General features: G+C 40.3%; 1 protein-coding gene across 7 annotated transcripts in view; it reads left to right on the plus strand.

Annotated features, from left to right (window-relative positions):
- Positions 1–24658, plus strand: part of MBD5 (methyl-CpG binding domain protein 5) — a 115568-nt gene that overhangs the window by 37692 nt on the left and 53218 nt on the right. For 6 of the 7 annotated variants that reach the window (XM_041403479.1, XM_041403488.1, XM_041403505.1 and 3 more), the window contains exon 2: positions 6369–6466. The gene's annotated coding sequence lies outside the window, so the exon portion shown is untranslated. Of the gene's footprint in view, positions 1–6368; positions 6467–18390; positions 18468–24658 lie in introns of all 7 variants that reach the window. The other variant, XM_041403498.1, reaches the window with a different exon arrangement.

Below are 24658 nucleotides of genomic sequence, written 5' to 3' on the forward strand. Positions count from 1 at the left end.
TCCCAGTGTTTGAAAGCACAGGAGCATTAATTATTTTATAATAATAAATGTCAGTGTGCAGTTGTCTCAAAACCCACCAAAAATAGAACTTTTAGCCCAACTTACACCATCTTTGCAGGTTTTAAACACGAGCACTGCTAGGAAATAACCATCCAGGAATGAAAGCTTTCCCTCCACAGTTGTTTAATTAATCTCCTTCAGTTTTTAGCTCTGAGTTTAGCAAAATGGGAGTGTGGCATCAGTTGCCTGTGCAGATTTGTTACAGACACAGCCTGCCCTGGAGGCAGCAAATGCTGTCAGGGTGACAGCCACTGCCACAAACCAGAGGGGAATATTTTTGGAACCATCCAAACAGCAGAGGAAGAACATCCTGTTATAAACACACTGATACTAGCATGGCTGCAAAAATATTATTCTCTTTTCTTCCTCAAACACACAAAAAAATAAACAACAAGGGAGTGTTCTCACCCTTCCATTCATTTTTCTGGGTTTCACATTTTTGGGAGAAGCCTGGCTCTTCGCAGGGTTGCTGACAGGAGTTTTGTGTTTCCCTTCCAAGTGTGTCACCAGCATAGCAGGGATTTGAGGAGGTCACTAAAACTCTCTGTGCCACCAGGGTTTTGTGGGAGTGGAGTAAGGCTCTGTCACCTCCACGTGACGTGGGAAGAGAATTACTCATGGGAGGGTATTTTTGGATACAGGAGATGTTTGGGTGAACAGCACTGGAGATGCAAAGGGGGGTTTTTTTATACCTAGAAATCATACAAAGCCAAAATCCTTTTTTTTTTTTTTTTTTTTTTTTTGAGATTGTTGAGCTTGCTGCTGCATCACTGGAGAGGTGAGGGACGTGTGAGTGGTCACTTGGTGGTTGTTCTAATGAGTCTGAGTGCAGAGAGCACTTGGGTGAAATATGAGTAAATCTCATTACCCTGACGGTGGTTGCCTGACTACAAAGAAAGTTTATATTTAGTAAACTACTCACTCCTGTGACCTAGTTTGCCGGGGATGATCATTTTCTTAGCGTGGCACTGAGCTTACTTTTCCCTGTTCAATTTCCATGAATGAGGGATCCTTCCCATCTCTGCATTTCTCAGAGCAAGGAAGACTCTTGGAAGTGAACTCAGTCCAGGAATTCCTTCCCAAAATCCCACCCAAATCTCCTCTTTCCCAGTGGGAGCCATTCCCTGGGTCCTGTCCCCCCATCCCTTGTCCCCAGTCCCTCTCCAGCTCTCCTGGAGCCCCTTTAGGTCCTGGAAGGACTCTGAGCTCTCCTGGATCCTTCCCTGCTCCCTTCTTCACCCCCATGCTCCTTACCCTGCTCAGCTTTAAACAGAGAGTAGCTGCTCCAAAAGCATTTAGAAGTAATGCAGAAAGGAAGAAAATGGAAGTATTCGTATTTGGAAGATAAATGGGATTTCTTTCTAATGGAGTTTGTGTCTTGTTGAAGGCTGGGGGATTTATTTCTTCCAGAAATATTTTGGTTCTCAGAAATTTTGGTAGCGCTGGGATTTTGCCTGTAGTAAAAAATATAAAGTATCTGTTGTCTATATACACAGAGAAAACACTTTTTTTTTATTTTATATACTTATGCAGATATGATACTTACATATAATATGTGAGTTAGACTTAAATATTAAATTTATCTATTAAATTTTGGTAGCGCTGGGATTTTGCCTGTAGTAAAAAAATAAAGTATCTGTTGTCTATATACACAGAGAAAACGCTTTTTTTTTATTTTATATACTTATGCAGATATGATACTTACATATAATATGTCAGTTAGACTTAAATATTAAATTTATCTATTAAATTTTGGTAGCGCTGGGATTTTGCCTGTAGTAAAAAATGAAGTATCTGTTGTCTATTTACATGAAGAAAACACTTTTTAAAAATTCTATATACTTATTACATGTAATACTTAAGTATAATATGTGAGTTAGACTAAAATATGAAATACAGAGACAAGTATCTGGTGTAGGTCTGTTGTCTATTTACATGGAGAAAACACTATTTTTTATTCTATATACTTAAGTACTTATAATACTTATATATAATATGTGAGTTAGACTTAAATATTAAATTTATATATTAAATTTTGGTAGCACTGGGATTTTGCCTGTAGTAAAAAATGAAGTATCTGTTGTCTATTTACACGGAGAAAACACTATTTTTAAATTCTATATACTTATTACATGTAATACTTAAGTATAATATGTGAGTTAGACTAAAATATGAAATACAGAGACAAGTATCTGGTGTAGAATACAACACAACATCCCCAAAACTGCCCTTCATCAGAATACCATGAAATTTGTAAAATTGAGGCTCTCCTACTTTCAGTTAAAATATCTTCTTGTTTTCTAAAGATAATTAGAAAATTCTGTTCTGCTGGTGTCAGTAAAATGGTAAATACCATTCCAAGGATGGAATTCTTCCTTAGGACAGTCCTGGAGTAGGCTCATCTGTCATGTGATCTCATTAGTCCTTGCTCGCTCATCTCTGACAAAAACAATCTGACCCGCTTTATTTATTTCTCACTTCAAACTATTAATTTAAAAGAAAGACTGAGGCAGCCTTTTCAGCGTGATTGTGGAATAAAAAAAGGAAAACACTCGTGTTTTCCTGCTCGTTCTTGTGCAGAGGTGGCCTTTGGCACTGAGCTGGGTTCTGAGCTCGGAGCAGGATCCAGCCCTGCTCATTCCTGCATGTTCCTGCTCCTGTCCTGCTCCTGCTCTGCACCCTCAGGTGTGAAAATACAGAGATCCCTGCTGTGTTTTCCAATCTGCTGCTTCTTTACATTTGCCACTAAAAAAAAAAAAAAAAAAAAAAAAAAAAAAGAAAAAAAGAAAGGAAATCTTTTCCTAACTCTGTGTGCAGATATTGTGGTATGCATCAAAAATTCTACTGTTTCCTGCATGCATTTATCTTGCTGTGGAATAATTTTCATGTGACTGGAAGGATTTTTTTCTCACAAACAAGAAAAACACCTCCCAGAGGCAACAACTGATGGAAATTGCAGAGGCTGTGGAGTGTTTCTGTGGTGGTGCATCCCAAATATTCCCTATCTAACAGAAAATTATGTGAGATTTTGCACCTGTCTGAGCTGATGGGTTTCTTTTCATTCCTGAACATCTCTAGGAAGCTCAGGCACGTTTGTCACCCATGAGATTGAAGAATTATCATGGAATCCTGGAATGAGTTGGGTTGGAAAGTGCTTTAAATCCCATCCAACATCACCCCTGCCATGGGCAGGGACACCTTCCACTGTCCCAGGCTGCTCCAACCTGGCCTTGGGCACTTCCAGGGGCAGCCACAGCTGCTCTGGGAAATCTATTCCAGGGCCTCCCCACTCTTCCAATCAGGAATTTCTAAATTAATTTTGATTTAGTAATGAATTTTTGAACATTTAATAATTCTTGTCATGTATTCAGACAATTCAGCTTCTTCAAAGTTGTTGCATGGGAATAAATGAACAAAAATTTATAGGAAATTCCATATCTCAGAAGATACTAAATGTTGAGTTGTATCTAAAGAAATGTTTTGTCCCCAGTCCAGGAAGACATTTAAAAAAAAAAAAAAAAAAAAAAAAAAAAAAAAAAAAAAAAAAAAAAAAAAAAAAAAAGAGAAATCAAAACAGTTTCTTCCATTTGAGCAGAGACATATGTTTGGTGGGTTGGCACCAGACTAGGATGCAGAATCCTGTAGAACCAACTCTTCATACTCTGGGATATTTAGAGGAACAACATTCAAAATAAAGTGCTGGAGAACAGCAGAAAAAGAGAAAAATTTTAAAAAGAAGAACGGGGAGCACCTGAAGGGCAGCACAGAGGAATTCCAGGCACTCCTGGGCTGTGGTGACCAGGCAAGGGTGTCCAGGATCCACAGGGGTCTGTTGGATGGAGCTTGGAGCACCCTGGGATGATGGAAGGTGTCCCTGCCCATGGCAGGGGTGGCACTGGATGGGCTTTGAGGTCCCTTCCAGCCCAAACCAAGCTGGGATTCTCTGTCTTCATTTGTGTATCAAATGAAGGAGATCAACACTGTAAATCACAGAAGACATTTAATTCCATCAATAAATTCCCATTAATTGGAGGTGGGGTCATAGTGACTCCTCCTGGTCTTAGGGTGATGATCATAAAATCATATTTAGGAAAAATGAAGTTCTCGGGTGCCATTCAGCGAAATGAACAGGTCCCAAGAAATTCAGCAGATTTCCCTTGAAAGATGTGGTTAAACACAGAAGAAATTTCTTCCCAATGCTGTGATGCTCCAGGCCCTTGGAGAAGGCTTAGAGGTTTTGAGAACAAAATTAATGATACCCTTACAATTATTGCAGTTGTTCTGTTTGAGAGTGATGATTAAATCTGATCAGAAATAACATCTGCAGTGGGAGCAGAGTTTAAATATCTGGATTGTGGCTGTGCAGTTCACAAAGAAAATAGAAAATATCGTCTATTAACACAAAAGGCAACGTGAGAATGATTTACTTGTCAGTGGAAAAAAATAAAATACAGATCTTTTCATGGCACTAAAAAAAATCTGGGGAGATTAAGAACTGAATGGAAAGTTTGAAGCATGGTTGATAGAAAACCTCAGCACCAAATTACGTGAACAAAGTCACTTTAAGGGAGGACTCAGAACCACTTTGGAGACTCCAAACAAAATCTCTTTAACGTGGCACAATGAAATATTCCATCATCATCCCAAAGCTGCTCCATATTACGTGTTCTCCCCTTTAAAAATGCCATTTCCCACTCCAATCCTCAATCCATTTCCCAGTTTTTTGCAGGTGGGCTTTCCTCTTTGGAGCCACTGATCCAAACTGTGCTGAACTCATGAAAGGAATCAGTGGTTGGATCCTGGCTGGGCTTCTGCACCAGTTATTTATTCCTTGGACTTTGTTGGGTTAGGCTTAGGTTTTGGGTTAGGGTTGGGTTAGAGGTCAAATAAAGGACACCAAAGCCAACAGAGCTGTCAGAAAGTGATGCTGGTTGAACTTGGTGATCTCAGAGGCTTTTTCCAACCTTAACTACCACTGATTCTGAGGGGTTGTAGGTTTTGAATGCAGAGTGTGTGGATTTGAAGGTTTGGGTTTAGCGGTTTTGGGGTTGGAAAATCCCTCCAAGGTCATGGAGTCCAAGCTGTGGCCGTCCTCACCTTGTCACCAGAGCCCTGAGTGCCACCTCCAGGCGTTCTTGGACCTCAGTGCACCAACATTTGGTGTCCTGGGTTGGGTTGTTCAGTGACGCTGAGCTCATCACCAGATCTTTTTCACCTCCTGTTTCACAGAAACTTTCTGACTTCCAGGTCTTCCTTGAGCCTTCTATTGTGAAAAAACCTTTTTCCCTTCCTCTCCTGCCCCTCAGCCTCACCTTGAACCATATCTGGAAGTTCCTCAGCGATCTGTGGGTCACTTCCAGGGCCTGCCCAGCAGCTTTTTAGGAATTTCCTGGCTCATTTTGAGTCTGGAATGTCTTCCCCAGGCTGATCCCTCCATTCTCAGCTGGGCAGGGCTGGAGGTGCAGGGACAGCCAATTCCTCTCTCAGGTCTCCATGAGAAAGAGAGGGAACAGAATCGTGGGCAGTTTAATTCCAGAGACTGATGGGAGGTATTTCCTCTGCGAGGGTTTGACATTTTTGGAAGATCTAGAAGGAGCAGAGTGTCCATGCAGGGATTCCATAACTTGCTGGTTTGTGGCAGAAGTTGGTTTGAAAGGTGATTTTTCTCAGGAGAGTTTTCCTTTGCTTCAACTTGGGTTCCTCCATGCTCTTAGAAAGTCTAAACCAAGTGGAACTGACTGAGTAAAAAAAGAAAAATTGTTTACAAGACAAAAACTTCTGGGATGATGAGTTTTCTAGTGATTGAATTTTTTATATTTATCTTTCCATAGCTTCAGTGCTGAGTTATGAAAGCAGCACTAACAAATTTTGTTCTGGGGTTATGTTGTTGAGTAATTTTATGTTTTTAGAATCATAACTGGCATTTATAGTGATCTTGTCTTAAAGTTAACTTTCATTTCAGCCTAGGGAGGTGGTTTAACTTTTCATAATCTATTTGTGCTTATAATATGTCACATTTCAATACTAATTTGTAATTTTATTTAATTGAAATTTTAACTCATGAGACCTTTGCTGTTGTTATTTTGGTCTAACAATGAATTCCCCAAGTTAGGTGTATTTTTAAATATACTAATGCAGAGTAATTATCATATTCCTCAAGCAGACCAACCCCTTCCCACGTAGTGACTGTTTATTTTTAGCAGCAGCTCCTAAATTCACGTGTTGCATGAAATTGTGCCTTTTGAAGAAATAAATCAAGCAGTATTTGGCTCTCCTGGCTGATTTTCTGCTCTGGTGTTGTTGTGCAGATCCTTGTTGACGATGGTGGTCGCTGGAGGCAGCACTGTTGAAGATTATATCATTTACAGACAAGATCTCTGAAATCTGTTTCCTTCAGACAGCAAAGGTAACTCAAATAATCCACATTATGCATTTATCTCAAAGTAACAAGTTTGGTTTTGACCTCCAAAATTGAACAGCAGCTCAAGTTTGGGAGTCTGGCCACTCTGCCAAGTCTTAACCCCTTTTTTTAATAATAATTTTAATTTATTCTGAAGTTAAAAATAATAAATATCCATGGAAAGAGCTCAATTTCTTCTATTCCTTATAGTTACAGGAATATCCATCCTTACTTAGCTTCTCTTTTTTTCCTGCACTTAATGTTTTCCTTTATTCTTCTTTTCTCATGAGTGTTTTGACCTGCAGATCAGTTACAATATTTTTGTGGTACTGATAAGAACCAGCACTACCTTAAAATCTAAAGAGTAATTGAGGATGGGGCTTATGCTCAAAAAGACAACAATTAGGTGAAAAAAGGGTAAAACAGTGGTAAATTTCTTGAAAATTTCTATAGAATTTTAGAAGTATGACTTCTTTAAATTAAATATTGAAAGCACAAATGTGATGCGTCCTGTGCCATTTATTTCTCTGCTTGTATTATTTATTATCAATAAATGAGCCAAATAAATGTTAGGACATTCAGGAGAGTTTTGTTTATGGATCATTTTTTCCTATTTTGAAACTAACTCTCTATAAACACCATAGGTAATATGGGACTTTTTTTTTTCTATTATGGAAATAGAACTAATTTTCCCACTCATTATCTGCTGTTAATTTAATGTGTGGCAATATCTGAAATTTAGTGCTGATTATGGCAGTAGATTTTTGGTTAGCAGTACAGCTCATCTATGAGCAAACCAATTAAGACATCATTTCAGAATATAATTGAGCTCCTAATGGGGCACTTGAATTCACTGGGAATTTACATATTTGCTTTTCTTTGCTTTAGCAGAGAGGTCCAAAATGAGGCTCCAGCTTCAGTTTTGAACTTCTGGAGGCACCAACTTGAGCTGAGTCTTTTCAAAGTGAAGCCTGTAAAAAGCTCTTGAGTAAGGGCAGGGATAAATTCATGGATAATCTCCTTAATTCTCAAATCTGAACTTTGGGTGGCTCTTAGGAGGTGGGAATTTGAGGAACACAACCTCCACTGTTCTTAGGATGCTGAGGCCCAGGTGATGCTCTGGTGCAGCACAGTTAAAAAACTGATTTTGTTCAGTGTTTGTAATTAATTTTCTTCTTTTAGTCAAATCAGGATCTGCTGGGAAAGGGCTCATTCTGCAAAGCTGTATAATACAGATCTTTCTATACATATATAATATATACACATATATAATCTCTATTTTGAAGCAGTGTCAATAGAGAATTCTTGGAAGTGCTGTGTTAGCCCACACAAATTAAGAGTGTCATTTATGGAGTCTTTGAAAATGAAGGAAAAGAATTAAGGCAGTTCTCTTCCCATTTCATTTTCCCTTAGTTTGGGGATTTTTTTTTGACTCCCAGAAGGAGGATTTTTCCATTTAAAAGACAAGACAGGTTATTTATGCCTCTGCCTTATTGAGGGGTTGGTTTGTTTGGTTGTCACTCTTCCCTTCCAGGATAGACCTTTGCATGTTTTCATTTGTTCTGAAATGGAAAACCAAATGTTTTGGGGGAATAATAATCGAAGTCTGTGTTTGGGTTCTGAAAAACCCTTTCTTTCTATGTGAAAAACTAGGGCAGGGAAAGTACTTTTCTCTGTAAGGTTCATGTTGTACTGGTTATTTCCTGAAAGTTTTAATATGTACATGTGGATAAACCTCAGGATGCTCTAGTGAACTCCAAGAAAACATTTAGTTCTCATTCTCAGCATCTTAACTTGTATTTTGTACTCTTTTTTTCCCCCCACTAAAGTGCTCACAGCTGTGCAGGTATTGCAGCCACTGCTGCTGTTCCATTTGATCTATTTTTAAAAGCAGGGGCTCTCTGGATGGAATCCACATTCCTGTGTAGTCCAATACTCCCAAACCTTCCTGACCCTGCCTCACCCACTCAGACCTCGTGCATTATCTTTAATTATATGATAACATTGCAATTTTCCTCTATAGAACCCTTCCATTAAATAAATGTCATTTAACCAGCAATCCGCTGCCTTTTATTAGTCAATCCTTCCTTCCTCAGAAATGGAAGGAAGCATGTTCCTTTCCCTGCAGATGGGATTCACAATTTGTGCTTTCTTGCACTTTTTAGCAACAGGTTTTGGAGAGTCCCACACTGTTTTGGCTTGGAAGCGTCGCTGAAATTCATCCAGTTCCATGGCAGGGACACTTTCCACTATCCCAGGTTGTTCCAGCCTGGCCTTGGGCACTGCCAGGGATCCAGGGGCAGCCCCAGCTGCTCTGGGAATTCCAGCCCAGCCAGGAATTCCCAGTTCCCAATCTCCCATCCATCCCTGCCCTCTGGCAGTGGGAGCCATTCCCTGGCTCCTGTCCCTCCATGCCTTGTCCCCAGTCCCTCTCCAGCTCTCCTGGAGCCCCTTCAGGCCCTGCCAAGGGCTCTGAGCTCTGCCTGGAGCCTTCCCTTCTCCAGGGGAACATTCCCAGCTCTCCCAGCCTGACTCCAGCCCTGGAGCAGCTCCGTGGCTCCTCTGGGCTCTTCAGCAGCTCCAGGTTTTCCTTGTGTTGTGGGCAAATCCAGCATTAACAACAGGGAAACCTGGGACAGCACATCTGGAAGGATGAGTGGGGTTTGCATCTGTCCATCTTTTTCAACCTGGCAAATTCCAGGTGGAACTGGGAGGAATTTGGTGCTGTGCACCAAGTGACAGACACATCCAGTGCCCTGTGCCATCCCCAGCTCCAAGGCTCGTTGTCTCTGGGCCATTCCTGAGCAAGCTATTCCAGAATGCAGAATTCCACCCGTGCAGCTGTGGCACACAGAGCCTTGGCTCTGCTCCCACCCTGTCCTTCCCAAGCTTTGGGCTTGGCTTATCCATCCTGAGGCAGCACTTTTCTCCTCCTCCTATTTTTCCTGAATTGTCATTAAAAGCAGGAGCCCACTTCCCTTTTCTGAAGCCCTGATGTTTTTTCTGAGAACAATCAATTTTCTGTCTCGCTCTCTCTTCTTTCCATATGAAAGGCTTGGAGGTTTGTGAAATCCCAAGGTGCTCTCTCTAAAGCGAGGTATAAATGAATTCTACCTTCTTAAATTTAATAAAAGGAAACCTACTTCATTTGAATTTTTTTTTCCTACAGAAATTATTTTAAGGATTTGGGTTTAAAAAAAGACATTTTTCTAATGTTGCTCTTTAATATCACAACTTTTAGGAGCATTTTAGAGCCAAATTTTCGAAGTACATTTGAAATGTAATAGATTTGAGAAGTTGTTCTCTGCCTGAGCAGAAATTTTTGTACCACTTCTGCCAAGTTTTTGCAAGAAGTTTGTTTTCCATGATCCCCGTTTCTCTTCCAGCTGCTCCTTCTGAAACTGAATTATGGGCTGGCGTTTTGGATTTTTCCTTGCACATATATTGTAAATAAAACCAACTACAAAGGCTTTTCATTTTGAAAAATTGGAGCAGCAGGCACCCTGAACAAAAGGAAATGTTCCCAACACTTCTTTTATTGTAACCAAATTAATCAAGCTCAGAGATTTGGTTGTAATTTCAAAGTTAAATGTTTAAGTAATGCAAAACTTTTTCGTCCTGCAGTGCCTCTCTCTTTAGAATTCATAACAAAATAGCAAAATTGTTACAGTTAATTTTTTTTAATAGTTAATTTTTCTTAGCAAAGCTAAAGATTGGCTTCCTACAACCCCAGGAACCTGGATACCTCCAGAAAGTTTTGAGGTTCTTGGGATATCTCCAGAAAATGTTGAGGCTTTGGATTATTTCAGTCTGTGGTATTAGAAAATGTTGCATCTCTCCATCCTTCGGTTTTCCTGAAATATCACAAGAAATTTCTGTGAAGTAAAAGCCACATCTTTTTGCTGAGAGGGCTACTGATTTAAAATAATAGATAAGAGCTCCTGTCATTATTTATTAATTATAAATTATATTTAAAAGAAGAATGTATAGTGTAGTACTTAAGGTAAACCAAATTATTCTTTTCTGTTGAACCAACAAACCAAACTCAGATCATTGATTTTTGTTTTAATAATTCCTTCTGAAAAAAGAAAAAAAAAAAAAGGAAGCTCAAGGGCAGCAAATTTAAATTGTAGCTGTTAATGAAAACCTAAAAAAGTTGATCCTTTTTACATGAAGGTGGCCTGAAAGATTGTGAAGGGATTCTTTTTTTCATTTGGTGTTTCAATTTTATTTTCTTTTCCCCTCCCTATCAGTTCACATCCATGGAGGGCCACAATCATGGTGAAAAATGTATTGAAATGCTTTAGGAAGGCATCATCATTTTTGAGATTCTCAACTGGCCTTTTCCTAGAAGGATCCCAGCCCAGGGAAATGCTTGCAAATTAAAACCAGGGATGCTTTTAAAATCAAACACAGCCAGTTTCTGAAGAAAAGAGTCTCTCTTCTCTCCAAACCTGTGGTGATCCTCCAGAGCTGCACACAAAAAGGGTTATTTTTATTTTTTACCACATTGCTGAAAAATGTTCCTGAGAGGGGAAGATTCTCACCAAGGTGGGGCAGGAATTGCCACAGCTGGCTTTGGCTCAGCCTCCCAAACTAAGTTTGGATCACTTCAAAGGATTCATCCCATTTCTTGGAGGTTTCATCTCAGAATCAGGGAAGCATTTGGGTTGGAAAAGACCTTTAAGGTCCCAGAGTCCGACCATTAACCCAACCCAATCCCACCCTCACTTTATTGGTTCCATTCTGGGAGTGGGGGCAAAACAGCTGAATTTAGGGAAAGGGAAGATGAAGTCAAGTTTCTGTTGAAAAATTCATCAAAAGTTAAAATATCTCCTCTTTTTTGATCAGTCTTTAATCCAGGAACTAAAGCTGTTCAGGACACAGATCCCAGGGAATTTTCCATGGCAGCAGGAATCTGTTTGAGGTGCTTCTTGTTTAGGTGTTAGAAAACAAAATGCTTTTGTTTCTGTACCACATAAATGGGAGTCCACTGGTGAATCTCTGTGTGATTTGATAATAAAGAATTCATCAGGAAGCAGCTCCAGGAGTGAATTGTTGGTTCATTCCTGTCCCAACGAGGGAACAGCAAAACCTAGCTACAGGTGCCTCTTCAATAAAAGGCAACAGAGGAAAATCATAAATATTATAGGTATTATAATGTATATTTAACCTGCCCAAGATAATTCCAACACCATTTTTTTATGCTGCTAATTCTTATTTGGAAGTTTTATACCTTTGCCAGTGCAGACATTTATGTTGATTCAGGCCTCTATATATATATATAATCTTTTTCCTTAAGTTTTCTTTTTATCTGCAGCACAATTTCAGCATTTGAGTGGCAGCAAGTGACATTTGCAGAGGACAGATCCTGCAGGCAAATGAGCAGGTGACAGGAGGCACAATGGCACTCAGGAATAGTCTGACACGTGGGTGTTCCGACTGGAGGATCCTCTTTGTGTTCCATGAAGTTCTCATGGAGCAGCTTTCAGTTGATATTGTATTCTCAGAGTATAGAATTCAATGTATCCCCATCACACACAGCCTTCAGCTGGGGTTCTTTACACCATTCTGCCTTATAATACCACTGGAAGTGCAGAAAGCTGAGTAAAATGCCTCTGAGTGTTGTATCAGAATGATAGCCACATGCCTTGATCGGGTTAATATTTATTACTCAGTTGATTGTGATCCTTGGAAAACAGTTCTTGGGAGCTGGTGATGGGAGAGAAAGAGCTTTGTTCCTGTGAAGGGCACTTCAAAACTCACTGGAAACTACTAAACTTTTATCTTCCAGTGAAGCAAGTTAGCAAATCCCTGATTCAGGTGGTTAAAAACTATTGATCAGGCTACTTAAAACCAGTAAAGCCATATTATCAATATTTGGCTGATTTTTCCATGTCAGGAAATCATGTGGGTGGCCCTGTTCTGCAGCCCTGCAATCCCGTAAAACCAGCTCTTTTACAAAGTCTCCTCTTGGAAAGGATTGGGAGGGTTTAAAGGTGAGCCAGGCACCCTCCTGAGCACAAGGGTATAAAATCTGGGGGTTCCCACCAAATGTTTTTCCATAATTCAGTTGTTTTTTTTCTTTCTTAGTACTTAAAAGATTTTTTTCTAATGCCTTTTCAGTGGAAATTGTAATTATGAACTAATCCATACGTAAAACTTTTTTTTTCTGATTCGTCTTAAATTGCATTTCCTTGATGATCTAAAATCTAAAAGACATTTCAAGGTTTTAAAAATAGACCACAGAGGGGACAAGTCCCTGCTTTGACACAGATGTTTCTGCAGGAGGGCCAGTGCCCTCAGATTATCATGATGGTCCCATCTATACATATTTAAAATACAAAATTACACATTCTTCAAGAATAGTTTTGATTTGGGCTGCAGGAATGTGGAGCTAAAATTCCACTTAAAGATGGTTTATAATTAGGAAGGACCAGCCTGGCTGCAGCTGCAGGGACAGGGATAAGGACAGGCTGATGAGACCAGAGCAGGAGATGGGAATCACAAACCTGATCTCTGCAAAAACACACTCTGGGAGCCCAGGTTTAATGCCCAAAGTTATAGTGATGCCTTGAGGCTGCCCTGGAGCAGAGGCTGGACAGAGTTCCAGAATAAAGCAGGGATTGATTCAAGGATCTCCTCCACGGATGCACCTTGGGCAGCACAAGAGCCCAGCCAGGGCTGCAGCCAGGATGAACCCAAATGGTCCCAAAATGCACGAGCGCTCCCGGGGTCTCTCCCTGGGATCAGCTCTGCTCCATGTGCACATTGCAGTTCAGTGTCCAATTCCAGCTCAGCCCCTGCACTCCCATCCTGCTTGTTTTTCTCTCTGCAGCCCACGGGGTTTGTGCTCCTGGGCTGAGATTTGGATCATTTGTCCTTGGTGCCCAGCTGGAGCAGGAATTGTTTTGTGTCCCTGCTCTGTGCAGAGAGCTCAGCAAGCCTTAATGTGAAGCTCAGAACTGCACACTGAAGCAGCACAGAGTCTGAAACACAGAAAAGCTGAACCTGAGGCATCAATATTCGAGTATTTTGTGAAGAGGGGAGTGTGGATCATCCATGAAAAAATCCTTCAAACCAGGAATACTTCTTGGGAAACCTGTCCTGAGTGAAGATGGGAGTGGGGCCCTCACTGGGCATGGCTTGTGTGGTTGTGTCTGACATATCTGGATCTGCTCCCTGCTGGATTGGATTTCCTGCCCCAGATGGGTCCTTTTGCTTTACTAGGCATCAAGGGAGAATAAGGAAGAGCTCTAGGGTGACTTTTTAGTTCCTAAAAGGGCTCCAGGAGAGCTGGAGAGGGACTGGCGGCAAGGGATGGAGGGACAGGACCGAGGGAATGGCTCCCACTGCCAGAGACAGGGATGGATGGGAGACTGGGAATTGGGAATTCCTGGCTGGGCTGGAATTCCCAGAGCAGCTGTGGCTGCCCCTGGATCCCTGGCAGTGCCCAAGGCCAGGCTGGAGTAGCCTGGGACAGTGGGATGTGTCCCTGCCGTGGCAGGGGTGGCACTGGATGAGCTTCCAAGCCCATCCCCTGTGGGACTGTGTGAATTTCAGGAGCCAGAAGCCAGCCCAGTGACTGTTCCCAGCCCTCCTGCAGCTCCCAGGCTATCACCTTTCACAGATCCTGCTCACAGCTCCCTGATCTTGTTTCAGAGCCTGGGACTGACAGTGAGCTCAGCACAGCACCCAGAAAACTGGTTCCATATTAATTACCCATAATAGCAACAAAATGCTTTTATATAAAATTCCTCCTCTTCTGCCTCTCAGCTGGATGATCTTAGAATTCTTTTCCAACTAACCATTCTGTGATCTGGACTGAGCTATTTTCTGTGTTTTATACATATTAAACCCTGCCTAACAGTATTTTTGCTTCTTGTTGTTGCAGTTCATTATTCCTTGTGCCCCTCCCTCAGCTGTGTTTGTGCTTCAACCTTCTCTTGCACTTCTTGCAGAAAGGAAAAACCATGCCAGTTGGGAAAAGTTTGTGCAAGGCATTTGTGTGGAAATGATCTCCCAGCCAGGGAGCTGAGGAGCCCAGCCCAGTGTCCTCCTGCTCTGGCTCTGTGGCATAAATTTGATTTATAAAGTGCTACGTTTGTAGCTGCACTCCTGATGTGCCTTGGTTTTTATCCCCTAAATTACTGATACACACACCACGTGGTAGGTTTTAAACAGAGATTTTTTCAGAGGCTGAAACATTACTTAAGGTAAGACTTGTGCTGTCCCAAATAAATAGTTGCACACCAAATTGTGAGGGAGATCAGATGGCACTGCTGTGTGTTCAGAGCCTGCACTCCAGGTGTGGAGTGACACAATTCCAGCATGGTCCATCCTCTCCCACTCTGGAGAAATTCTGGAGGAATTTCTAAATTCTAAGCTAAAACCATAAGTGATTTTTGGGTTCAGGTCAGGGGGATTACATTGCTGGCTGGAAGGAAAGAAGGGTCTGGCTTCCTCCTCTGTGATCAATCCCTAAATCCACAAGGATGTAAGAAGCTGAAAGCAGTTTAGCCCCTCAGCCTGGGAAGTGAACTTGAAAAGTGGGATGAAGGGAAGGGGAGCAAGAAGAGCTTGGAAGGATTGCACTCTTAGTTCTTGTTGGAATAGCAGGGCTGTGCTCCTTGCAGTAAATTCTAGCTTAGATTCAAGTTCATGGAATATTTACAATAATGGGAAATATTCTTGCTGTAGTTCCAAAAAGCTTCATGGATTAAGTTTTTCAGAGTGTTACTCTCCAAGAGTGGGAAATTTTAAAAACAGTTTTCAAAAGGGAGGAAGAAAAGCCCAAACCACAACATACAAAAGATCTGCTGGACTGACACAGTGGTAAATTATTTGTTTAGGTGGAAACAGGAATTTATAAAATATGAATCTAGGATTGAACTGTGTGTTCTAGCAGTGAACTAAATGTGATTTAGTGATGATAAAAATGTGATTTTAAGATCAGATTGAGGATTTTAAGATCAGATTAAGGATTGTCCAGCTGGAATTGCTGAATCCTGGAGTCCTGACTCTTGATGGCAGAGCTGAAAAAGAATTTCACTTACATGCCCAAATGACAGAATCACAAACACAGCTCTGTCATTCCTGAATTTCACTGCTCCATTCCTGAATTTCAGTGTTCCATTCCTGAATTTCATTGCTCCATTACTGAATTTCATTGCTCTATTCCTGAATGTCAGTGCTCCATTCCTGAATTTCATTGCTCCATTCCTGAATTTCATTGCTCCATTCCTGAATTTCATTGCTCCATTCCTGAATTTCAGTGTTCCATTCCTGAATTTCAGTGTTCCATTCCTGAATTTCATTGCTCCATTCCTGAATTTCATTGCTCCATTCCTGAATTTCATTGCTCCATTCCTGAATTTCAGTGTTCCATTCCTGAATTTCAGTGTTCCATTCCTGAATTTCAGTGCTTTTCAGACATTTAGGTAATTCTGCATCAGGTTTTGCAGGATGAGCTCTAGGACAGAGATTCCAAACCAGTTAAATTTCTTCTTGCCTGTCCTTGAACTCCTCTAGAAACACTGTCAGTGCTGAAGCCATCCCAGTTGTTCATTTCCTTGATTCTGTAACTCAAAAAAAAAAGGTAAAAAATAAAGATTTTGGAGAAGTATTGAAGGTATTTCTGATGAGGTTTTCTAGTGAAGGTCTATAGAAAATAAGCATGAATTCTTCTATCAGTGGATCTTGATGTAATATCTGCAACTTGATGATTTAAGTTTAATAAGTTACTAAATTCAGGGTTTGGCCAACAAAAGTGAGTGGTGGGACAACCTGTGGCACATCTGGATTTGTCCAAATGGATCTGGAGTTTGTCCTTGTCCACAGCAGCTCAAGGCCTGACAGTAGAAGACAACAGACTATTTCTAAAAGCTCGGAATGCTGAGCTGATGCTTTCAAGACTGGAAAGTAAATAATACAATAAACCAAAACTCTCATCTGTGCTTCTAAAGAAAATGCACTAAAATAACTGAAAACCTGTGACACCTTCAAGGCGCCCTTTGAACATTAGAAAAACTTGGATTTTTATCTCCTTTTCACTCAAAGGCCTGGTCTTGGTGTGGTTTCAGATGCAAAGGTTGGTCATCTCCAGGGCCTGGATGATTTTTCCTTTTGACCTTTCCTAAACGCCTAATGAAGAGTGGGAGGGCCTGCTGGCTGCTTAATTAGGGTGATTTAATTTTGTAGCAGCTTTCAGTAGGTGTCACATACGGTACCTCTGGGTGGATTCTGGCAGGGGCACAGGGCTGAAGGCCTTTGGCTTTGCAGGAGCCAAATTGTCTCTTCAGCTCTTGTTGTTTCAGTGGTTCACCAGAACCTGTCCCAAAACAGCTTCAGGCGTTTGGGAGGTGGGAGCAGAGCTTTCCTCCTGTCCCTCCACTCCCTTGGGGTCACCCTGAGCTGTGCTGGTGCCTGGTGGCTCCCCAGGAGGTTTCCCTTCAGTGGGAAGTTCTGTGTGGATATTTGGGAGCAGGACACCAACGTGTTCGTTCACCATGGCCTCTGGCAAGGTGAATTCCCAAAGTTTCACATCCCAGATTGTCACAGGATCACAGAATAGGTTGGAAGGGACATTAAATCATCCCAATCCACGGGCAGGGATACCTCCCACTATCCCAGGCTGCTCCAAACCCATCCAGCCTGGCCTTGGGCACCTCCAGAGATCCAAGGGCAGCCGCAGCTGCTCTGGGAATTCCAGCCCAGCCCCTCCCCACCCTCCCAGGGAAGGTGCAAGGCTCCCAACAGGTGATTTTCCAGGAGGAGTCATCCCTGAGGGAATCACTGAGGAAACTCATTAGGTGGTTAAAACCACCAAGATTTACAGTGTTCCAGAAAACACTTCCAGAAAGAAGTTTAGTAGCTGATAACTTCACAGCTAACATTCCAGAAAGCTCTCTGGCATCTCCTGGAATGCACCTGAGCAGCAATATGGCTTTTTGCCTAAAAAATAGAAGAATATGTTAAATTGTGTTGAGGTTACACCAAAAGCTACCAAAAATAAATGGGATGCTTGTTCCTTTTTGTCCCTTCCAAAGAACAAAACCTAAGCCTAGAGTTAAGTCCTGACATTTTATTAAATTTAAGGAGAGGAAAGAAGACTCGTTTGCCTTGTTAGACTTTTCAGTGGTTTGAGAAAAAAAAGTCACTTTTAATGAAAGAGAAAATGAGCCTTGCTTTGAGTGCTGGAAGCCCAACAGTTAAAAACACAAGAAATCTTTTACTGTTGGAAATGCTGCTCAGTTAAAGGGAACGTGGCAATTCTAAATCCTCTGTCCCAGGAAATCAGCGCTGGTTTGAAATGTGTGCAAACTGAAAACAGTCTATGCCAGAACTCCTTGTGCTAGTGCCAACTAAAAGCAAGAAAGAAAGGGGGAAAAAAAACCAAATTGATGGGTTTCAAAGCTGATAATTGTGCTTGAGTGCTGTGGCTGTAAATCACTGAGTGGCTTTTCCTTGGATACAACAGTCACTGCATGTAAATGTACACATGCTGCTTCTGCAACAGTACAAAATACCTGAAATCCTCGATTGCAGTTAATAAAATACAACCTGATGCAACATGTCACCGTTTGCCTTAACCTGAGATGATTCCATGAATGACAAATACCATAATGCTGAGGGAAATCAAAATTCATGCACAAGATGATGGCAGAATGTGTGACCTTAACTTCAGAGCAGCACAACGTGTTAAATTATCTTGCAGTAGTTCCAAAAAGCTTCATGGATTAAGTTTTTCTTTTTTGAGTGTTACTCTTGAAGAGTGGGAAATTTTAAAAACAATTTTCAATTCTGTGTGAAGAGACTTTGCAGTTTGGCTCAGCTTCTCCAAAATCATCTCTCAAGTCCCTGCCTGTGTGTGCAATGATTTTGGGCAGAAAAAATCATTACTCTGCAGGTGTGTTGGATCTGTTCCTCAGGATGACTCCACACCCCTGGCTACATCCATGGCCCTTCCCAAATCATCTCCTGTTGCTGATCTCGCAAGAATTTGAAGGTAAATGTTAAAACAAGATTCTGCTCCTCTTCATTGGTTTAATGTCTTCTGTATTCAGAAAGCAGCTGGAAAATGAGCTACAAAAATGGATTTTTAACAAACTTACTGGCAGAATTTATCCAGAGGTGCAGAAATTGTACAGAATTGTATAGAAATTCCTGGAATGCCGGGATGGTTTGGGTTGGGAGAACCTTAAAGCTCATCCTAATCCATCCCAATTCTGTCATGGACACCTTTCACTGTCTCAGGTTGCTCCAAGCCCCTTCCAGCCTGGACTTGGGCACTTCCAGGGATCCAGGGAACCCTCACATCACTAATGTTGTTTCTTTTGTTTCTTTTTTGTTAAGGTTGGGATTAAATTGTGAGATGATATTTTTTGTTTGGACTCAGATGTTTATTAGTTCTTATTTATATTATAGTCTCATAGAGTGTGAGTTCTACAGCACTTCACTCTAACAAGGTCTCTCTCTCTAGAAGGACTTTTAAGGATAAACTGTTTAGTTAAGAAATGACACCTCAATTATTTTTACTTTTAACTCTATAACTAACTACTCACGTCTTGTAATGTGGACTTTTTATCCAATTACACAATACTACCTAAGTTTAGAAAGAAGAAGGTGAAGAAGGACTAGCTTCTGGCCTAAAACCCCCATCATCTTGTTCTATATACATCACTATATTCTAAACCCTTAAACTCTGAGTTTCCCACCCTGTGATATCACACACTCCTCTCCAAACTCTACAGCCACAATCCCAGTTCTGTCATTCCATTTTGGAAGCTTCTCCAGGGCCTCAGGTCAGTGCAGTGTTCTCCTGGGGGTCAGTGCCTGGCAGCACAGAAAGTCTCAAATTCCCAGCAGGAACCAGGATTCCAGCTCAGGGGCAGCCACAGCTGCTCTGGGCACCCTGTGCCAGGCTTTGAGACTTTTTTTACAAAGCCCAAGCTGCCATTCATGGTGTGGTTGCAACAAATTTAGAGCTTGTTGTGGGTTTGGGGTTTGGACCAAGACAATTAATTCAATTAATAAAGCAGGAGGGATGTTTGTGCTGTCACATTAATTGTGCCACGAAATGATGTGGTTACATCGAGTGGGGAGAGCCACTGATGTAAAATATTTTGGTAAATAGGTACAATAATAGCCCTTGATGATAATTTGGAGAATGTGAGAGTACAGTGTCATTGCAGGTGAATTCATATTTTCTGTATTTAATGTTTCTTTGGACAAGCAAAACAAAAGTCTGTTTGGGAAAAACCTTGGTTTAAGCTGCTAATTTTTCTCTGCTGCCTAAAATACTTGAAGGTGCTGAGGAAGAAATTTTTTTAACCTCCTTTGTTCCCCATCATGTGCTCAGTTGGGCTGAACTGCAGCCCTAAAAGCCAGATTATTTGGTGTGTCCATCTAAGACATTTTCATGTGTGTTTTAGGGTAAATTCTTACCTAGAGTAAGTTTACACCACTTTGTAGTGAAGCCCTAATATGCAAAATGAGCATCTGCCTGCACCAGCAGATTCTTAATTCTGGTGGTTTAGCAGAGGACATGTTTATAGTTCAGAAAATAAATAATTCAGGAGCCTGTATCTGGCTTGTGTTGACTCTTTGTAACCTTACTTGAGATTTACCAATTCAGTCCTTCTACTTAGTACCAGTTAACTGTTACCTGCAAGGACCTGAGTTGTGGAAAGACCTGGGCACTGTTATTTGAAGCTGCTAAGGGAAAATATAAAGAAAAAAAAATTGTAGTAGTATAAGTAATAACAATAATAATAATAATAATAATAATAATAATAATAATAATAATAATAATAATAATAATAATAATAATAATAATAATAATAATAATAATAATAATAATAATAATAATAATAATAATAATAATAATAATAATAATAATAATAATAATAGTAATATCATAGTGATAATCATTATTTATCTATAATATAGTCTCTATTATATTTTATATTTTATATTACATATTTTTATGTTATATATTATGTATTATATATTATGAGGCTGCTAAAAGCTTTGGATGGTGCCACAGAGCAGGAAACTCAACTGATGTAAAACCTGATCACTAATGATGTTAAAAAAAGCCACAACATGTGCACAGATCTCACTTCATGGAAAATTAAAGATGCTCTTACTGGTTTTCAGGCTATCTTGATATTAGGGAGAAATACTAAATTATCAAGGAATAATTCTTGACCAAACAAAATGTTTCCATCTGTTCTCTGCAACTGAGCAGGAGCTAAAGTAGGCATTTTCTGTGCACTGGTGCCATTTACAGAATGGCTTAATTTTGTCTTTAGGCTGAAAACCATGTTTTGCTGGCATTCTCTAAGACTTTGGTTGTTCAAATGAAGGTCCTGTTCCTCACACTTGCTGATCATGTTCATCCAAAGAGGGGGCAAAAGTAGAATTCCAGTTTGAGGTTGTTTTAGGTCCTAGTTTTGTTTAGGTTTGGTTGCCACTTTTGCACATTCACACATTCCAGCAAAGCAGATTGAAGTTTTCTCCCCTGGCACAGCGCTGCCATCCCTTGAAAGGTGCTTTTAAAATCCCACCAGGTTCTTTGTGTATGGAATTATTTCAGCCCCGAAATTTTTGAACGTGATGGGACCATTCAGATCCTTTAAATTGGGCTCAGTTTGGATCTGCTCAAAAAATAGAGCCCAAAGATACTGAAATACAGGAGAGGCTGGTTGGAGGAACAGCAGCTCACAAGGGTCATAAGGTAAGGAAGAAGTTTCTGCGTGAAGCCATGTCCAGATGTTGTATTTCTGTTTCCTGGTGTGGAATACAGATCCCAATACTTGGGTGACATTCCCAGTGCCATACCTGGCATTCCTGCTCCTCAAGGTCCTGGCAGATCACATCCAACCTGTCCAGCTTGTTACACATCACACCAAGGATGCTGCTCAGAATTTGGGAAGAGTTCCCTCAGAGTTGCCAGGCTGAACTCAGCTTTGCAGTGATGCCTTAAGTTCTAGCTTTTCTATGTTTCAGACTCTGTGCTGCTTTAGTGTCCAAGTCTAGGCTCACATTAGGGGATGTTAAGGTCTCTGCACAGAGCAGGGACACAAAACAATTCCTGCTCCAGCTGGGCACCAAGGACAAATGATCCAAATCTCAGCCCAGGAGCACAAACCCCGTGGGCTGCAGAGAGAAAAACAAGCAGGATGGGAGTGCAGGGGCTGAGCTGGAATTGGACACTGAACTGCAATGTGCACATGGAGCAGAGCTGATCCCAGGGAGAGACCCCGGGAGCGCTCGTGCATTTTGGGACCATTTGGGTTCATCCTGGGTGCAGCCCTGGCTGGGCTCTTGTGCTGCCCAAGGTGCATCCATGGAGGAGATCCTTGAATCAATCCCTGCTTTATTCTGGAACTCTGCTCTGGGTCAGCCTTCTCCAGGCATCAGCAGGGAGCTGCAGGATCCTCAGCTCAGGGGAATCTTCTCACCTCCCACATGGCTGTTGCCACAGGATCTCATTGTCCATCAGCTCCAACCTGATGTAATTCTGTGTTGGAACCCTGGTCTCTGAGAGTTTCAGACTTTGTGTGTTAACAGACACTAACCCCCAAGAAAACACGACATTAAAACTAAAGCCACAGAAAGATCTTCCAAAATTAAGTAGTAAAACTAAAATTATCAGTATGTCGTTTAAATAGAAATATGTAATATCACATAGTAGAAAACTTAAAATTTAAAGTTGGAAAATTTAAAGTTTCAAAGTGTAGTAATATATATATAATATATAGTACTGTATATATTACTATATATAGTAATATATAGTAATAGATATAAAATAAAAGTTCTAAAAAGCTAATCCTTCTTTTTCACCTTCTTCATAAGTTAAAGTAGTATTATATAATTAAATAATAAAGTCCACATTACAAACCACAAATAATTATTAAGTTAAAAATAAAAATAATTTAAGTATCATTTCTTAATTAAACAATTTATCCTTAAAAAACCTTATAAAAATACAACTCCATATTTTAATTTATTAACATAAAATACTATAGAACTCAGAGTTTATAAAACTATAATATTAAAAAAAATATAAACATCTAAATCTACACAAAAAATACAATCTTACACATATAATCCCAACCCTAATAAAAAGGAAAAAACCCCTAAACATCAATTCTGGAGGAATTTCAAGTTTTTCTCCCTGTCTCAGACTCGCCTTGGGAGATGGAGTCTCTCATCTGGAAGCTCCCCTTAACTCCTTCCTGCCAGGCCTTTGAATTAGGCAAGTTTGCAGGTGCAGGAGAGGAAACAAAAGCTTCAGGGGTCAGAAACTTCATTTTTTATTAAGCCTGAAGCCAGAAAGTGTAAAAAACAGGCTGAGAATGAAGGAACTGGGACACTTTAATTGTGGTTTCTGTGAAGGAGGAAAAATTCAGTCATTAAATTGACATTTTGCAGTTCACTGTTCTTAGAGCCATACAAAATGGTAAGGCTGTAATGTTATTGCACTTATGTTTAATTATTAAATTATTGTTATTTGGATTATTAAATTAATATTATTTTAATTATTAAATTAATATTATTTAATTCTTAAGCTAACTTAAGCAAAACAATTAAAATTGTTCAACTTCTTGTATATTACAAGTTCCTTTCGCTTGAAAGGGGAATTTTTTGGTCATAGAGAAAACTTCATATAAAATCATGAAATAAAAAGCAAATTTAGCTTTAACCAAGTTGTCTGTTTACTGCTACTGAAAATCTTGTTCTCAGATTCTTTTCCTCTGTGTGCTCTGCTGATGTGAAAGTCTTTCAATTTAACTTTAAAAATCTGGAATTTAGTTATTCCTGTTGTTGATTTCCTGTCGAGCACCTTGACATCTTTAAATCCTTATTTTTACTGCGCTTTTTGCCCACTGACATTTGGAACATTTGTCATTAATAATATTCAATATTTCTCTTTGGCCTTAGTGCTGTTGTGATACTCTAAAAATCAGAGGAATATTTGATGATTTAGTTCCATACCTTAAAACCAGACTTTATAAAATCTCTCAAAGCTTTCTGAAAACTCTTTCAATCCTGGGCTAAATTTTTATAGAATTTTAAGCTCCATTTCTGAATAAATAAGACAGATATTTTTTAAATGATCAAACAGATTGAAATAGTAGGGCATTTTCATATAAATATAGACTCAGGGGTGATCCAATGTGAATCATATTAAACTCACTGGGGAACCATCCATTAACCTGAGCCAGAATAGAATCAGAATTCCAGACACTGAATCCTGCTTTAGGAGCCCTGGGCCTGGGGATGATTCAGATACCTTCCTGATACTTTTATCAATGCATGGGACAATTAGTTGTGCTAATTAGCAGCAGCACTTTGGAAGAACTGCGTTGAGGGAGTGGAGTGACAACGACAGAGCAGGCAGGGATGGAACTGGGATGGAATTCCTTCTCTGTGGAAGTTCATTGTGCATTTTCTCAGCCTTTCCAGCTTCAGGATAATTTCAGCTGGAGCCTGAATCCAGAGCAGAGTCTCTTCTCTGCTCCATGGCAGCATCTGCCCTGCGAGAGAGTTTAAAATAATCAAGATTTGCCAGTTAGGGAGATTTGTGCCAAGAATTCTGAAGTAAAAAGTAACAGAGTTTAGAGAAGTTTATGTTATTTTCTTTGGGGAGGATTTAATTTTAAACAATGGCACAATGTCATGACTAAAAGAAGACACTTTATTACGTGATGATAAAGTGTCATGAGGCAAAAATATAAACTGTTGGTGTGCTTGTTGCATGAAATTTCTTCTCTCCTAATGAGTTTGGGGCTTTGGGAAAAGAGATTCCTCTGGAAGTCCAGGTATCCTTTTCTTCTCATGTTGTGGGTGTGTTTCTCCAGGTCTTGCTGGAGTTGTGTAACTTGTGGAGAAATGGAAAAACAAATCAAATTCTGATTTTGGGGTCAACACAAATGTATTTATATTAAATAATCTGAGTCAGGAGATGGAAATGAAGATATTCTGGATTGAGTTAAATTTTGCCTGTAGAGGAAGTGTTCCCCTGATGCCTCAGGTTCAGCTTTTCTGTGTTTCAGACTCTGTGCTGCTTCAGTGTGCAGTTCTGAGCTTCACATTAAGGCTTGCTGAGCTCTCTGCACAGAGCAGGGACACAAAACAATTCCTGCTCCAGCTGGGCACCAAGGACAAATGATCCAAATCTCAGCCCAG

The sequence above is a fragment of the Onychostruthus taczanowskii genome, unplaced genomic scaffold (assembly GCF_017590055.1).
Source record: "Onychostruthus taczanowskii isolate IOZ18803 unplaced genomic scaffold, ASM1759005v1 scaffold10, whole genome shotgun sequence".
Taxonomy (NCBI): Eukaryota; Metazoa; Chordata; class Aves; order Passeriformes; family Passeridae; genus Onychostruthus; species Onychostruthus taczanowskii.